This window comes from Chelonoidis abingdonii, chromosome 4, assembly GCF_003597395.2.
Source record: "Chelonoidis abingdonii isolate Lonesome George chromosome 4, CheloAbing_2.0, whole genome shotgun sequence".
NCBI lineage: Eukaryota > Metazoa > Chordata > Testudines > Testudinidae > Chelonoidis > Chelonoidis abingdonii.
The window spans coordinates 71,480,547-71,495,450 of NC_133772.1; the positions used below are offsets into that span (position 1 = coordinate 71,480,547).

General features: G+C 43.5%; 1 protein-coding gene across 3 annotated transcripts in view; it reads right to left on the bottom strand.

Moving 5' to 3' along the window:
* The window catches only part of TRAF6 (TNF receptor associated factor 6), a 38,114-nt gene extending 32,886 nt beyond the window's left edge, over window positions 1-5,228 (bottom strand). For 2 of the 3 annotated variants that reach the window (XR_012655772.1, XM_032805072.2), the window contains exon 1: window positions 4,641-5,070. The gene's annotated coding sequence lies outside the window, so the exon portion shown is untranslated. Of the gene's footprint in view, window positions 1-4,640 lie in introns of all 3 variants that reach the window. The other variant, XM_032805071.2, reaches the window with a different exon arrangement.
* Between the last annotated feature and the right edge of the window lie 9,676 nt (window positions 5,229-14,904).

Consider the following 14,904-nt stretch of genomic DNA (forward strand, 5'->3'; position numbering starts at 1 on the left):
CCCATTTGGGGATAACAATGCAAAGAGTGTTGCAAGTTTACACTAATATCTGTAATGAACACTGAGATCTTTACACTGGAAGGTTCTAGAGAAGCAAAACGTAATACATTCAAACAGAGCAAATGCAAAAAACCGAATTTCTGTTTTCTTGCTAATGCCTTTAGTAATAGTTGATTTTTCATTCCAAATTTTTCCTTGAGGCATAGAAGTTCTTTACTAGTGACAGTTAAAACTCCCTAATCGCTTGGCCAATAACAACTGCGATTAAATATTATTTAACTGTCAACCTAAGACTATGAAAAGGGAGAAAATGTTCTTGTTCAAAGCAGAAAAAAACAAAAAAACCCACAGCAATAACTGAAGTCTGTAAGACTTCATTTCAGTTCTAGTCATTGGTGTTGGATATAATTACTCTTTCTTTAGGCCCCTGGGAATTTCTGAAGCTTTTTAGCTAGTTTCTCTTTGCTTGGAGAGAATGTTGGCAATATTCTATGATTAAGTAATTACATACTTAGTGTTACTTAGGAGATTAGATGGGAGCTACTCAGTTATGCATGTAGTCTCTCCCTGGAGGGTGCATGTCCTGGTTAATCAAAACAACTTTTTTTTTTTGGCCTTTCTTACTTTAATAAGATTTCTTGAACAGGAGGCAAATTATGATCAACAAAAATGCATTCACAGTCCAAGGTAGAACACTAAGAAAAGGATCTTATTTCTACTGAGTTTGTTTTAAATGGCCCCAGGTGTGACTGTCCTTGAACATCAGATGGCAAATAAATAGCAAATGAGTAATTTAAAAAAGCTTATTAAATAATTTAAAGAGCCAGTACATCTGTTGACACTATTTTTTAATTTGATTGAAATATTTCTCAGCTATGTTCAGTTTCTCAAAATAATACTTTAGAGAGATTGTATTGATATAAATAAATACAGAGCAAGTGTCATTTATGACACATAAAAGATGGTTCACTGATTAGGATGCCAGCTTGGGATGAAGAAAACCAGGTTTAATTTCCTGATCTTCTACAGATTTGCGTTTCTCTCTATGCCACAGTTCCCCATACTCAGAGGTGCTGTGAAGATTTATATTAAAGATTAGGACAGGAATTGGCAACGTTTGGCACATGGCCCACCAGAGTAAGCCCGCTGGAGGGCCGGGCCAGTTTGTTTACCTGCCGCATCCGCAGATTCGGTCAAACATGGCTCCCACTGGCTCTAGTTCGCCACTGCAGGCCAATAGGGGCTGCGGGAAGCCGTGGTCAGCACATCCCTCGTCCTGTGCCGCTTCCCGCAGCCCCCATTGGCCCGCAGTGGTGAATCACCGCCAATGAGCTGTGATCGGCCGAACCTGCAGACACGGCAAGTAAACAAACCGGCCCGGCCCGCCAGGACCAAACATTGCCGATCCCTGGATTAGGAGGTGCTCAGATATGGTGGTAAAAGGGATGATATAAGTACCTAAGATTGTCTGCTTTAAGCAGACAGACACTCTTCTGATCCTGAAAACACTTTGTGCATGATTAGGTTTATTTATATAACTAGTCCTATTGACTTCAATGGGAGTAGCCATGTACTTAAAGTTCAAAATACGCCGACTTTCAAAATCAGGACCAAAAGAGGACTCCTAAGTTCTATTTTTGGCTCTGCCACTGATCTGCAGAGTGACCCATGTCAAGTCTCAGTGCCTTATTTTAAGGTGTCTTCTAACCTCATAAGATAGTCATGAAGATTAGTTAGTGTTTGTAGAAATGCTGTGAAACTTTTGGATAAGATGGTGCTACACAACCATACTACTGTTAAACAACTGAAATATCCCTCCTCTTTTTACTCTTATATTTACTTTTATTTCCCCTTTGGCAGGTGAAAGCAAGAGATCATTTGTGTTGCACTACGTGTTTGTAGAGCCACTAACACAATTGAGCTCTGAAATTAACTTGGCTTCTGGGCACTATTGTGATACAAATAAAAAGTTATTTTTCTGGAGGTGCTGGATTAATTAAATTCACTGACACTGAACTGAAAACATGTACACTTCATCTCCAAAGATTTTCCATGGAATGGATTTTTAGTAGCAAAACTATTTGCAGTATGATTTTAAAAAAAAAACAAACAGCACAGCACATTAGTTTACAATATTAAAACCTGAGACTTACATGGTGTTTCCCTTCTCATCCACTAGTACCTGGTGAAACTCCAAAAAAAGCTTAATTGTAAGGAAAAACTGGAGAGGAACATGGAATGAGCAGCAGACCAGTGTCTATGTAGTGTGGGTAAGAGATCCATTTGCTGGCCATCACCAAAACAGTTCTATTTTTTTAATCAAGTGTACTTAGTATGTGAATAAATTCTCTGCATGGTACTGAGACTAATTTTGTGGTCCTTTCATGCTACAGCAAAAGTGAAATAACATGAATATAAAGTCATGGACTAGGTAACTATGGCTCTTGATATCAAATTTCTTCAAGGGATCTGTAGAGAAACTCAGTTTGCTAGCACTCTTCTCATCGCCTGTAGCTTATAGAAGTGTCTGGAAACAAGATGCTATAGCGTCAATGCAATTATAAGCAGAAAAATGACTTAAAAGCGTTCCATGTTTAGAACTTTTAAATCAAAAGGCGACTTTCTAATGACAAGCGCTGAATCCCAAACTATATTATTTTTATCTTTTCCATCACTGAAGATGGCATTCAGAACTTAACCATTCTGTTGATATGAGACAGAACAGAATCCACATTGCTCATGAATAGCTGTTGGCTGTGCAGTGCTACACATTTGTCAGAGGCATACTTTATCTCTGACCAGCTGGTTCCATTCTTTATCATTTTTAATATTACGACCACACTAATTCTCTGTGATTACAGACTATCACTTAATAGGAGGAAGGTTTCCTGTCATCTTAAACAATGGATGCAATCCAAACTAGTCTGACAATCTGATCAGTTTTGCAACTCTCTTGCCTCAAATCTAAAGAGGCATGAGGTTACCTTGTTTGAGGCAAAATGTATTAAATGAAACCACTGTTATTGCACAGATGGAGAGGGATTCCAGGTAAGGCAAGTTATACTAGGGTTGGTTTCCCTTCCTCTCCCCACACCACCAAGAATAATCTTCACATCTAACACACTCACATGTATACAGCTAAGTCAGTCTCTCTTTTTGAATACCATTATTTGTGTTTCATCCTATGAATGTCAGAAAAATACCGTAACCCCATTAACGAGGCCATAGTTTAACAGAGGAAAAGTCAGAAAAAGCTCAAAAGAGAATCTACCACCAGTTTTTAGGCCCAAAGAACTGAACAAACAAATAAGATGATTATTTTTTAAAGCCAGCATTGGCATTAGAAAACTAATAGAAGGCAGCAGGGATCAGGATCAAGTGAGAAAACACACAGTATCTACCCAAAGAATTTACTCCAAATAAAAACCCTTCAAGCTATTATACTTGGCAAGGGAAGTACTTAAAATATTTGTTATGACTATCAAATACTGCCTGTCTGTACCAGAGAGCACCTATCATTCTTGCAAGCAAATTGTATGCTCTCTCAGATCTCATTTTTAAAGAACTTAGAAATCAATTAACCAATTCCTAAAGCACTTAAAGCAGATATTATTCCCATTTTACAGACAGGAAAATGGAGAGAGAGAGATGGAAATGAAGTGATTTGTCCAAGACTGTAGAAGGGCTCTGACAGAGTTTGGGTAGAACTCAGGATGCAAGCCACTAGATCACACAAAAAGAAGTCCATCTGGATATCATGACGTAGGATCAATTAAATCAGTGGCCAAATATTCCCCTCATGTAAACCAATACAAACCTAATCTCAATGGAACTGGTTCTTGCTGTAAAGAGTGAGAGAAGAATCTGGCTCACAATGTCTACCAATACAGCCCAGACTGAGTCACAGTTTCCATTTAAGAAAAAAAATCATGCTGCTTTAGAGATTTCAAGGCCTGAAAAAGGACCATGGGAATCCTCTAGTCCAGTGACAGGCAACCTGTGGCCCAAGGGCTGAATGAGGCCGTCAGGATAATTCGCTGGCTGGCCAGTTTGTTTACATTGGCCACCCACAGGCGAGGCCGCCCACCCGCAGCCCCCAGTGGCTGTGGTTCACTGTTCCCAGCCAACGGGAGCTACGGGAAGTGGCGCAGGCTGGCTGCCGCTTCCCATAGCTCCCATGGAATGGCGAACCATGGCCACTGGGAACTGCCATGCCTGTGGATGGTCCATGTGAACAAAAGTGTCTCACGGCCAGCCAGCAAATCACCCTCACAGGCTGCAGGTTGCCCGCCACTGCTCTAGTCTGACCTTCTGTATAACACAGGACACAGAACTTCCCCCAAATAATTCCCAGAGCATAGCTTTAAAAACATCTAATTTTAGTTTTAAGTGATGGAGAATCCCCACCCACCCTTGGTAATTTGTTCCAGAGGTTAACTCTCCTGTTGTAAATATGACAAATTCAGACAGGAAATAAGGCTAGTGTCAACTGCCAGGAACCACTGGGATGGGTTTTACCCTTCTCTGCCGGACTGAAGCCCCTTATCAAATATTTGCTCCCCATACAGATACCTACAGACCGTGACCAAGTCACCCCTTAGCCTTCTCCTTGTTAAGCCGAGTAGCCCCCAGGAACTCACCTGTCACTGTGAGGCAGGTTCTCTCCTTCTGCGCTCGTTCTCGCGGCTCGTCTCTGACCCCTCTGGCGATTATCAACGTCCAGGATTTCGCCCTTTCACCCCCAACCCGCGGCCGCTCTGAAACCCAACTGCCTGGGCCCCGCTCAGCTCGAAGCGCCTCCGAGCTCGCCCCGCCTTTCCGCCAGCCCCGGTGTCCCGCTCCCGGTGGGTGCCCCCGGGCGGCAGGGAGACGCCGCGGGCCCCTCTCCCAGGCCCAGAGATCGCCCCATGCCCCGGAGCTCGGGCAGGGAGCTGGGAACAGAACCCAGCGGCCCCGACCCGCGTCTGGGCTGCAGCGAGAGGGGAGGGGCCGATGGGGCCCAGCGATCCCCGCCCGGACACTCACCGCCGGCCGAACCGCCGCCGCCGCCGCCTTGGCTCTCTGGCCCCAGCCAGCTCACGACTTCCGGCTCCGGAGAAGGGCGGGCGGGCCAGCGCCGCTGCCCAGAGGAAGGAAGGAGGCGGCCAGCGGGGCAGAGCGCCCCCTGCAGCGGGTCCGCCCGGCAGGGACGCTCCGGCGGGGCCTTACCCCGCACCGCAGGCGGCTGTGGCACCGCTCGGGATGGGTGTCCGCCCTGAGCAGTTCAGGGCGGAGCGTTTGTGCCCCCCTTCCCTTCCCTCCCCTCCCCTCCCCTCCCCGCTGGAGATTTACCAGCCTGAGCCTCCGTGCGCAGGAGGCTGGTGCCTGACTCCACCCTCAGCGGCCCCTTGCACGAATCCAGTGGTTTCCCCAGGAATTGAAATTAGGGGAGGTGTTCGAATTCCCAGGGTTGGCGGTGTCAGGGCCAATGAGATGTATAAAAGAGATATGCATAAAGTAAATGTTTTGTTAGGATTATGCAAATTTAACATAAGGAAAATGCAAGTTACACCAAAACACATACCAGATCTAGATTTGTAAAAAAAAAAAAATTAAAAAGATGTATTTAATTTAAATTGACTTTAGAAAAGTAAGCCATCATGGGATAAGAGGGCAGTCTTCTCATGGATCAGTAACTGGTTAAAAGATGGGAAACAAAGGGTAGGAATAAATTATCAGTTTTCAGAATGGAGAGAGATAAATAGTGGTATCCTTGAGGGGTCAGTACTGGGACCAGTACTGTTCAACATATTCATCTGGAAAAATGGGTAAACAGTGAGGTGGCAAAATTTGCAGATGATACAAAACTATTCAAGATAGTTAAGTCCCAGGCAGACTGCAAAGAGCTACAAAGGGATCTCAAAAACTGGGTGACTGGGCAACAAAATGGCAAATGAAATTTCAAATGTTGATAAATGCAAAGTAATGCACATTGGAAAGCAATCTCAACTATACATACAAAATGATGGCATCTGAATTAGCTGTTAACACTCATGAAAGAGATCTTGGAGTCATTGTGGATAGTTCTCTGAAAACATCCACTCAATGTGCAGCAGCAGTCACAAAAGCAAACAATGTTGGGAATCATTAAGAAAGGGATAGATAATAAGACAGAAAATATCACATTGCCTCTATATAAATCCATGGTATGTGCACACCTTTGAATAGTCTGTGTGCAGATCTGGTCACCCATCCTAAAAATATATATATTGGAAATGGAAAAGGTACAGAGATGGGCAACTAAAATGATCAGGGGTATGAAACAGGAGGAGAGATTAAAATGACTGGGAATTTTCAGCTTAGAAAGAGATTAGGGATTATCAGTTTCGAATGGAGAGAGATGAATAGTGGAATCCTTAAGGGGTCAGTACTGGGACCAGTACTGTCAACATATTACTCTGGAAACGATGGGTAAAACAGTGAGTGGCAAATCGCAGATGATACTAAAACTATCAAGATAGTTAAGTCCCAGAGCAGACTGTTGAACAGAGCTCAACAAAGGAGTTACAAGAACTCGGTGAGCTCAGGCAAAACAGTTCGGCAAAGTAAGATCGACATGTTATAAATCAGAAGTTAATCGAGCATTGAGGCACAAGGGAAACGCAATCTCAACCGATCAGAACGACATACCAGGAAATGATGGCATCTGAATTAGATGTTAACCACTGCATTGAACAAAAGATCTAATGGCAGCATTGTGGATTTAGTTCTCATGAACATCCACTCATGTGCAGCAGCAGTCACTAAAAGCAACAAATGATGTTGGACCATCATTAGAAAGGTATAGAAATAAGACAGAAAATATCACAATTGCCTCCTATATAGAATCCAATGCGAGCGCGAGCGAGCGTTGCAATACACTGTGCTTCAGATCTGTCCGCAATTCCTAAAATATATACTTATATTGGAATTGGAAAGGTACAGAGATAGGGCAACCCTATAATTGATAGAGGTAGGAAACACGGAGGAGAGTAAAATGAACTGGGAAATTCTAGCTTAAGAAAACAGAGATGACTAATGGGATGATACCGTGAGTAGAGGTATCTACAAAATCTTGTGACTGTGTGAAAGAAAAGCGAATAAGGAAAATTCTATTTAATCCTCACATAACAGAAGAACCTAGGCAGTCACGCACAACTGAAATTAAATAGGCAGCAGGTTTTGATAAAAAAAACCAAAAGGACAGTCGACTCGTCACAGCTCACAGTAGTAACAGTCAAAGCCCAGGAACTCCTGGCCAGGGGATGCTGTGAAGACCAAAAATATAAACAAGGATTAAAAAAGAACTAGATCTAAATAACCTGAGAACAGGTCCGTCTGTGCTATAAGCCCAGGATGAGGAGGGATGGCAACAACCAGATGCTCTGAAAGTGTCCCTAGCACGTTTCTAGTAATCCATCAAGTGACATCCCTGTTGCGTGAAGGCGGAATGGGCAACAGGGGATGGTCACTTGATCGATTACTGTCTGTTCATTCGCCTCTGAAGCACCTGGCCTTGACCACGTGTTGTAGAAGGGTACCTGCGCTATTATGGTAGCCATGTGGTCTGTGACTCCAGTGTGCACCAATCTCTTATAGTAAAGAAAGTTAATTATAATAATAAATAATGTTAGTAGCGGAAACTCCCACCCCCCCCCCACATTCAAGTGGTTTGTAACCCAACCCCAGCCAAAATCTATCACTTGGACAACATAGCTCTGTTTGCTGGATACCTAGGTAGATTAGGTGTGAATGTAAATATAATCTGGCCCTGAAGCCTTTCCCTGCAGTCCCAGCTCATCATTAACTGTCAGGGAGAGCTCATTTAGACTTTGCTTACAAATTATCATTTGAAATTATTAGGTTGGCCAACATCACTGAAATGAATGCACTGGCATCATAAGAAACAGCTGTATAAGGAAGCAAGGAAACTAGTCTATGTTCATACTTTTCAAGATACACATATTTTATCATACACTGTATAAGCTTTTAAAGTGTGTATTAATGTTTCAGTTTAAATTCAGATTTCCAAACAGTCACTGAATTGGTATGTAACTAGCTCACAAAACTGTGGTGGGTGTTGGGGAAATTCAGGGGGGTGTAGGGAAATCACTGCACGGATCCCTGCTCTGGCTGAGCCTCTCCTTGCAGCCCACCCCCCACAGCGCTCCAGCATTGGGATCAGCCAAGGGCAGGTCAGCACTCAGAGCCGGTGCTAGCCCATTGGGGACCCTAAGCAGCATATTTTTGGGTCCCCTTCCCATAATACTAAAACAGGCAAATAAAAAGCAAATGGGGGTTGCATGGGCTACTTAAACAGCTGATGAGGCTTAGGTGCCTCACACAAGCGTAGGGTTTGAAGTTGGAGACTGAGCAGAAGGAGCCAGATCACCTAACACCAGCCCATCAATCAGGCAGGGCCGGTGCTTACATTTAGGCGACCTAGGTGGTCGCCTAGGGTGCCAGAATTTGGGAGGGTGGCATTTTGCGGCTCTCGGTGGCAATTCAGAGGCGGGGGGTCCTTCTGCGCTCTGGGTCTTCAGCGGCTATTCGGCGGCGGGTCCTTCACTTGCTCCGGAACCCGCCGCTGAAGTGCCCTGAAGACCGGGAGCACGGGAAGGACCCCCCAACCGCAGAATTGCCGACGACGACTGGGAGCGCAGAAGGACCCTTGCTTAGGGCGCCACAAACCCTGGCGCCGCTCCTGCAACCAGGTGCACCCAGTCAGCTACTTACGTATCTAAGCCCCCTCTCTGCTCCCTGCCCCTTTCTTTGGCATTTCCTAGTAGCTAATGTAGGTAGCTTCCCACTCAGCTTTTGCAAATCTCTTTCTTAGGTGCCTAACTCTCTTCATGCGTTGTGGTGAACCTGGGTGCCTAGCTCTGGGCTGAGAATTCCCGTAGCTGGAAGGGCACCTAGGGGGTAGGTGTTTCATCCCTGAGTTGAGTAACACTTGAGTCCCTTTGGGCATCTGGGCTTTTCCCACTCTGTGCCTTCTTTTCTCTATCTATAAAATGAAGAAAAGAAAACTTTTCCACCCACAGAAGGCTTAATTAATTAGTTCAAAAAAGTCTTTCAAAAAGGCCCATTTGTTCATACAAAAATACACATGAAACACCATACTTACACTTCTACATGGAGTAACACAACTGCAGGTTGCAAAATAGGCACTTGTACAAGCAAATGATTATTTTTGTCCCCATTCCTGCAAACACATATATGCTTTATTTTAAGTAGGTACGTAGTCTCACTGGTTTCCAAATAATTGTTCATAGGATGGGGGCCTTTTTGTGCATAATGACCATTATTGTGCATGCTGATGGTGAATGGAAAAGTGGTCCTCCTTTTTATAGTAATGGTGTAAAATGTTTTGAGACCTTGTATGAAATACACCATGTAATGCTGTGGGTTAAAGTGGCCGTTGCTTCTATACTCATCCAGCCACATAGCTAACATAACCCCTGCACTGTGTATTAGGTACCCACAACTCTACTGCACCACAGATCAAAATGTTGACCTAGCAATTATCTTGAAAACTTGTAAGCACTTGTTCTTGGAAGTGCTTTTGCAACTACAGCTTTTTGGGTGGACAACTGGGAAATTTTTTGTCACTGTGATTTCTGTATTTTGCACTACCATTGGCTCAGCTCCACTGGTACTAGCAATGGGGAGAGAGATACCATAGACAAGGCACAGGCTGGTCTGCCACAGTACCATCTAACCTTGTTTAATGGCAGGGGCAGCTCTAGACATTTCGCTGCCTCAAGCATGGCGTCATGCCGCGGGAGGCGCTCTGCCGGTTGCTGGTCCTGTGGCTCCGGCGGACCTCCGAGCCGTGGAGCCAGCAGACCCTCCGCAGGCATGCCCCGAAGGCAACCTGCCTGCGCCCTCCCCGCGACCAGCAGAGCGCCCCCCGCGGCTTGCCGCCCCAAGCACGCGCTTGGCGTGCTGGGGCCTGGAGCCGCCCCTGTTTAACGGTTGCTGAAAGATTGAATGAGAATGTTATTAGGAGAACTACATCCGCACCTCTTTTATATGTCAACAGTGCCATCCTGTGGTAGACTTATAAAATCCCTTGTCACTTCAGGCTGGGGGGAATGAAAATGAGCTCTACTTAGGAAACCCTAAATTGTCTTTTGTGTTTTCAAAAACAGAGCAGTATATTCACTTTTCCATGCTCAGAAGTTCTTTTTAGAAGCTGTTATTTTTCATTAACCTCCTCCTTTGCTTTGGAATTAATATCATGTGTATTTTATATATATCCTTTCAAACTGTACCCCACAGCATTTAGATAAATAGCACTGGCACAGCGCTAAACAATAAATCACAACACAGGAAAAGAGCAATTTGAAAAGAGGCGTGAAGGCTGATCCAGATGGCAGAAAAGAGGAATCCTGCACCTACAAGGACCAGGACTGAGAATACAGTGACTTCCTCTAGTCAACTCATCGATGGGCTGGAGAGAGCGGTGTTTGGCTCTGTCTGAGGGAAAGCTATTGTGAGGGTAAGGGCTGAAGGAAGAGTTTTTAGGGGTGCTGAGGATCCCATTGAACAGAAAAAAAGAAAAATAATATTTTTTATTTCTGCTGTGATTTTTTGCCCAAAGGATGCCAAAACATTTAACCCACCACTGAAAGGTAGCCACCTCTGCAATGGAACACAGCAGAGGACAAGAAGTACAGAAGAATAGGAGTGTCCCATTGAAATTGCAGGGGCATTTAGGGAACCAGAATGGAATCAATAGGGATGGGAGCTCTCCACTTTCTCTCTCTTTGATCAAATGCCAAAGAGTAGCCATCAGTATTTATTAAATAGGAACTCCACATCCAAAGAGTTATCAGCCTTTCAATTTCATGGGATGGTCAAGATTTAGACTTTGTCATTAGCACATGCACCCAAGGGACATGTAAGGTCTCTGCATGTGTCTGCCCCATTAAGGATAGTTGGTAAAAATGAGGACTGAAAATTCTTAACCTTCTCTTTCAAACAGGAGAACAAGATTTGCAAAAATGACTGATGAGCTGCTATAGATTTCTGGTAACCCCTGAATTAGCAGCTTTGCCTTAACAAGGAATCTGGCCCTTGAGGAAGGGAGTTGGGTCCATAGAGTAAAGGTGATTAAAATTGGTATTAAAATGTAGTTTTAACACAAATTTCCATCTAAAACTTTGTGTTTTTTGTTAAAGTTTGAAAATTTCACTTACATCTTGCATTGAAATTTTGAATTTCAAAAATCTGCAACCAATTCATAGATACTTTTACAATTATGAAATTCAGTCAGATTGATTTTCTCTCAATCCTTCTACTGTTAGGAGTCAGAGGAATATAAAAATACATAGGGCAGCTTCTGTGCCCAGCTTTTGACCCTAGAGCTATGAGTAGTCAATGCTTCTTTCTGTTCCTGGCTCAAACTTTGGAAAATCCAAACTTTGGAGCTGCTTGAAATTTTAAGTCTACATCATGAACATTTTTGAAATGTCAAAGTTGATTTTAGTTTGCAGGGCTCAATACAGAACCATTTTTTTCAAAAATGTTAGTGACTTTTTATTGAGATTCGTAGTGGAAATATTATGAAAGTTATTAAAATGGTTATTGATTTTTTAAAATACCAAACCTGTGTTTCAGTATATGCAGCATTTTGATTACTACTTCAATCATGTTTTTGATAAACATCTAAATTAAAAATGTTGGAGGAATGTTTTGAAAAGCAAATTTTTGTTTTAAAAATAATCAACATTCTTTTGGAAAATGTGGGGTTGGGTTTTTTAAGAGAACAAGGCAATTTCTCAGTGAAAAATACTCTGAAAATTTTCTACCAGATCTGCATTAAATTAAAAAAAAAAAAACAGGATTCACATGTGGCTCAAATAAGCATGGCACTGATGTCAAAGGGAGCTCTTTGTGAGGCTTGAGATCACAATATGCAATAGGGACAAGGCCACAGTACAATTTGGAAGGAACACGTGACATTTGCCCTATGGATGTTTATGGTGTAAGCTAATTCACCTTGTCTGATTCCAAGCAGAGATGGCTCTGAACCAACAACAGTCCAGATTTGAAAATGCACACATTCTGAGGGATTCAAGAATCCAAGCCCAGATACAAATCTCTCTCTTGTGATAGAGTAATGACAGGACTCAGCTATTATGAACAAATTCTTTACTGAAGCTTTTGGATACAGACAGAATCTGTGGTTCTCCCTGGCTCTCTAGTTCCCAAATATAGTTTCTGTTGCCCAGAATCACCAAAAGTCCCTAAGACATGTCTATATTGCAATGGGAGCTGCCCCTGTACAAGGCTGTTATGCAGGGGAGATTAACAAGTGGTTTATCTCTCTGTTAATGGGATAGTCATTTCCATTCCAAGAGTGGAGGAATGCAAAGCAATGGCCTTACCTCATTAATTTTCAGCTTGTGGTTCCAGAGCTGGTGAGACTTGTCAGGGCATTGAAGATGTTCTTCTAGGAACCCATACTGGCATCATATTTCAGGCAGACCAAACAGAATGCAGATTACTGGAATACTTTTCCCTGATATCTGATGCACACAAGGCGCTTACAGGGAGCACTGAGCGAACATACTGGATCTGCTGGCATCTATCTCAGCCAGCCAGGAAGGAAGGGAGGAGAAACACACCACATTCCTTCCCAGACACAAAGAAGATGAGTGAGAGGACACCCTATGTCAAAAAAAAAAAAAAAAAGCCACCGACATACAAAATAAGTCTCTTTGGGAGGCACCATTGGTCAGTAGTTGGAGCAGGAGAGTTGGACCGTCTGTTGGATCTCTTTAAATAGTTTGAGAGTCCTCTAATGACCCTTTCTGTCTATTATATTTCAAAAGGCACCAGAACCCTGCAAGAGCAGCAATACATATAGGTAGCTGCCAGGAGACCAGCTTGTAGGTGGTCAGACCTAATGGTCAGAGTCCAAATGCTAGTACTGAGGGTCAATATAACAACATAAGACCAGCCATACTGGATCAGACCAAAGGTCCAACTAGCCCAGTATCCTGTCTTCCAACAGTGGCCAATGCCAGGTGCTCCAGAGGAAATGAACAGAATAGGCAATCATCAAGCGATCCATCCCCTGTCACCCATTCTCAGCTTCTGGCAAATAGAGGCTAGGGAAACCATCCCTGCCCAGCCTGGCTAATAGCTATCAAGACAGAATTGGAGTTAGGAATAAGAGCCAAGCATCAGAAAAGATTACCAGGAGTCAGAGAAGGCAGGATCAGGGTTGGTTCTGAGACAGGAACAAGGCGAGGTGAAGGCCCGCAGGATTTGAGCTAGAGCTGTGGAGGAGCAGAGCAGGGGCTTGATGAGAGATCAACACAGGAAGGAAGAGAGTCTGTGGACACATATGTTGAGCACTCAGCAAGCTACTGCTGCTTAAGAACTGGCCTGATACCTTCTGCAGCCAATCAGGCAGGGTGTCAGGAGTACTGAGCAGGTGCAGCTGCAGGGCCTTACTCCTGAAAATGGCTAGGTCTTGTGAGTAATATAGTTTTAACAAACACTATGATTTGGACATCAATGTGGCCATGGGGTTCTTTCATATTATACTTGTTGTGTAAAGAGAAAAAGACCCAACGTGCCTCAGTGTGACCTTGGGTAAGTCATTTAGGCTTTTTGTGCCTCAGTCTCCCTATCTGTAAAATGAGAATAATGATACCTTTGTAAAGCGCTTTGAAAGCTTCAGACGAAAAATGCTACATATTTGCAAAGTACTCTTGCTGTTCCTGTAACCCACAAAATAATACTAGTGCAGGTGCTCATCCTAGGAATGGGAATATTCAGGATTCTGAAATCCCAGTCAGAGTTTATTCTGACACTTTATTTCAAATTTAGTTTAAATGACCATATTCAGTGCAACCTCCAACTTCTAAGGATTTATGAGGCACTATGGCCCATAAGGGCTGTCCATAAATTACATAACATCCTTTTTGGTGATTTTTTTGTGACCCAACCGTTGTAACACCAAAACAAAACTGGCAACATTAAGGATCTACCCACCCCCTCTGCATTAGGTAATTTATAGACATCCTTGTAGGTTGTGTCTACACTTGGAGCTGGAGGTGTAAATTGCATTTCAAGGAACATACCCCTGCTAGCTTTGATTGAGCTTGCCCACTAAAAATAGAGTATAGTCCTGGCAGGACGGGTTAGCCACCTTAAAAATGTGCTTAGCGTCTTGGATAGGTATGTACTAGGGAAGGTGATCTTCCCCAGCAGGTACACTCTATTTTTAGCATGCTAGCTTCATCAGAGGGCAGACATGTCTCCTTGAGAGGAAATTTCATCTCCTGCTCAAATGTAGACATACCTATTGCTGCCAGATGTCCACCTTGTGATATAAAGTGACGCTGAAACACTGTTCACCACTTGGTGGTGCCAGCTGCATGGGGAAAACAACCATCCATCTGGCTTAACACTGCACACACTACTGCAGCAATTAGGCTTTGGCTGGGAATTAACCACAGCCGATTCCTAGGCTACTGCAATTCAGTATGAATTAAAACATTTACAAGCTGACTTCTTGAGAAGCAAAGAATTAAACTTCATGCATAAGAACTCAAATGGTTACTGTGATAACTGAGCTATTTCCTAGAGTACCTGATAGTCTGTGCTAAAATCCCTGCAGGGAACAGAGCAGGCATCCAGCCATCTAGGGCCTGGTCTACACTACGTGTTTAAATCGATTTAATGGCCGTTAAATCGATTTAACGCTGTACCCGTCCACACTACAACGTCCTTTATATCGAAATAAAGGGCTCTTTAAATCGATTTCTGTACTCCACCCTGACGAGAGGAGTAGCGCTAAATTCGATATTAACAGTTCGGATTACGGTTAGTGTGGACGGAAATCGACGTTATTGGCCTCTGGGC